The 2622-nt window shown below is 30.3% G+C and overlaps 1 non-coding gene across 1 annotated transcript; it reads right to left on the reverse strand.

The window, feature by feature from the left end:
* Nucleotides 1–2514: 2514 nt before the first annotated feature.
* Nucleotides 2515–2622, reverse strand: LOC130958919 (small nucleolar RNA R71). The gene has a single exon (XR_009078020.1). It is a non-coding gene; the product is annotated as a small nucleolar RNA R71 (small nucleolar RNA).

Consider the following 2622-nt stretch of genomic DNA (forward strand, 5'->3'; position numbering starts at 1 on the left):
CATTGACAACGGTGACACCCAACATACAGCTTTCCATAGAAAGGAGTATGAAGGATTGGATGAAGACAATAGGAAAGCAGAGATTCAGAAGGAACAACGCATCTCCATACGCTTATCTGAAATTCCCACCAATGAATTACATAAGTATCTCTATCTTTATTTTATGTTTATTTATATTTTAATTATCAAAACTCCATAACCATTTGAATCCACCTGACTGAGATTTACAAGATGACCATAGCTTGCTTCAAGCCGACAATCTCCGATGGATCGACCCTTACTCACGTAAGGTTTATTACTTGGACGAACCAGTGCACTTGTTGGTTAGTTGTGCAAGTTGTGAAAAAGAGTTGAGATTACAATTGTGCGTACCAAGTTGTTGGCACCATTGAGATCACAATTTCGTGCACCAAGTTTTTGGCGCCGTTGCTGGGGATTGTTCGAGTTTGGACAACTGACGGTTCATCTTGTTGCTCAGATTAGGTAATTTTCTTTTTGTTTCAATCTCTATTTTATTTTCAAAAAAAAATTTTCTCTTCTTTTTCGTTTTTTCTAAAATAATTTTCGAAAAATTCAAAAAAATTAATAAAATCATAAAAACAAAAATATTTTGTGTTCCTTGTTTGAGTCAAGTGTCAATTTTTAAGTTTAGTGTCAATTACATGTTTTAAAATTTGTGCATTTTTCGAAAAATTCATGCAATGATGATCTTCAAGTTGTTCTTGACAAGTCTTCTTGTTTGATCTTCATATTTTCTTGTTTTGTGTCTTTTGTTGTTTTTCATATGCATTTTTAAATTCATAGTGTCTAAACATGAAAAATCTCTAAGTTTGGTGTCTTGCATGTTTTTCTTTTCTTGAAAATTTTTAAAAATAAGTTCTTGATGTTCATCATGATCTTCAAAGTGTTCTTGATGTTCATCTTGACATTCATATTGTTCTTGCATGCATCATTTGTTTTAATCCAAAATTTTTATGTCTTGAGTCATTTTGTTATTTTTCTCTCTCCTCATTAAAAATTCAAAAATAAAAAAAATATATTTTTCTTATTTTACTTATAATTTTCGAAATCTTTGGGTTGACTTAGTAAAAATTTTTTAAAATAAGTTGTTTCTTGTTAATCAAGTCAAGATTTCAATTTCAAAAATCCTATCTTTTCAAAACTTTTTCAAAAATCAAATCTTTTTCATTTTTCTTTTATATTTTCAAATTTTTTTAAAATTGATTTTCAAAATGTTTTTCTTATCTTTATCTCATATTTTTCGAAATTAATAATAGCAGTTAATGTTTTGATTCAAAAATTTCAAGTTTGTTACTTTCTTGTTAAGAAAGATTCAAACTTTAAATTTTAGAATCATATCTTTTGATTTCTTGTGAGTCAAGTCATTAAATCTGATTTTAAAATCAAATCTTTTTCAAAATAAATTTCAATCATATCTTTTCAAACATATCTTTTTCAAATCATATCCCTTTCAAAATCAATTTCAAAATCTTTTCTAACTTCTTATCTTTTCGAAATTAATTTTCAAATCTTTTTCAACTAACTAATTGACTTTTTTGTTTGTTTTACTATTTCTTATCTTTTTCAAAACCACCTAACTACTTTTCTCTCTCTAATTTTTGAAAATCACCTTCCTTTTTTCAAAAATCTTTTTAATTAACTAATTGTTTTAAATTTTAATTTTATTCTATTTCTTCTCTTAACTTTCGAATTCTAACAAAATTTTAAAATAAAAATAAAAATATTTTCCTTTTCCTTTTAATTATTTTTGAAAACTCCTCTCTCTCATCTCCTTCTATTTATTTTATTTATTTACTAACACTTCTCCTCCACTCATCAAAAATTCGAACCCGCTCCCTCTCTCTGAGTTCGAATTTTTCTCTTTCTTTCCTCATTCTTATTCTTCTTCTCTTCTACTCACATAAAGGAATCTCTATACTGTGACATAGAGGATTTCTCTTCCTTTTTTGTCCTTTTCTTTTTCATATGAGCAGGAGCAAGGACAAGGACATTCTTGTTGAAGCAGATCCTGAACCTGAAAGGACTCTGAAAAAGAAGCTAAGAGAAGCTAAAGCACAACAATCCAGAGAAAACCTTACTGAGAATCTCGAAAAAGAAGTAATGGCCAAACCCAACAACAATGTAAGAAAGATGCTTGGTGACTTTACTGCACCAAATTCCAACTTCCGTGGAAGAAGCATCTCAATCCCTGCCATTGGAGCAAACAATTTTGAGCTAAAGTCTCAATTAGTTTCTCTAATGCAACATAATTGTAAGTTTCATGGACTTCCATCAGAAGATCCTTTTCAGTTCTTAACTGAATTCTTGCAGATCTGTGATACTGTTAAGACCAATGGAGTTGATCTCGAGGTCTATAAGCTTATACTTTTCCCTTTTGCTGTAAGAGACAGAGCTAGAATATGGTTGGACTCTCAACCTAAAGATAGCTTGAACTCTTGGGATAAGCTGGTCACGGCTTTCTTAGCCAAGTTCTTTTCTCCTCAAAAGCTGAGCAAGCTTAGAGTGGATGTTCAAACCTTCAGGCAGAAAGAAGGTGAATCCCTCTATGAAGCTTGGGAAAGATACAAGAAACTGACCAAAAAGTGTCCTTCTGACATGCTT

The sequence above is a fragment of the Arachis stenosperma genome, chromosome 10, assembly GCF_014773155.1.
Source record: "Arachis stenosperma cultivar V10309 chromosome 10, arast.V10309.gnm1.PFL2, whole genome shotgun sequence".
NCBI classification, from domain to species: Eukaryota; Viridiplantae; Streptophyta; class Magnoliopsida; order Fabales; family Fabaceae; genus Arachis; species Arachis stenosperma.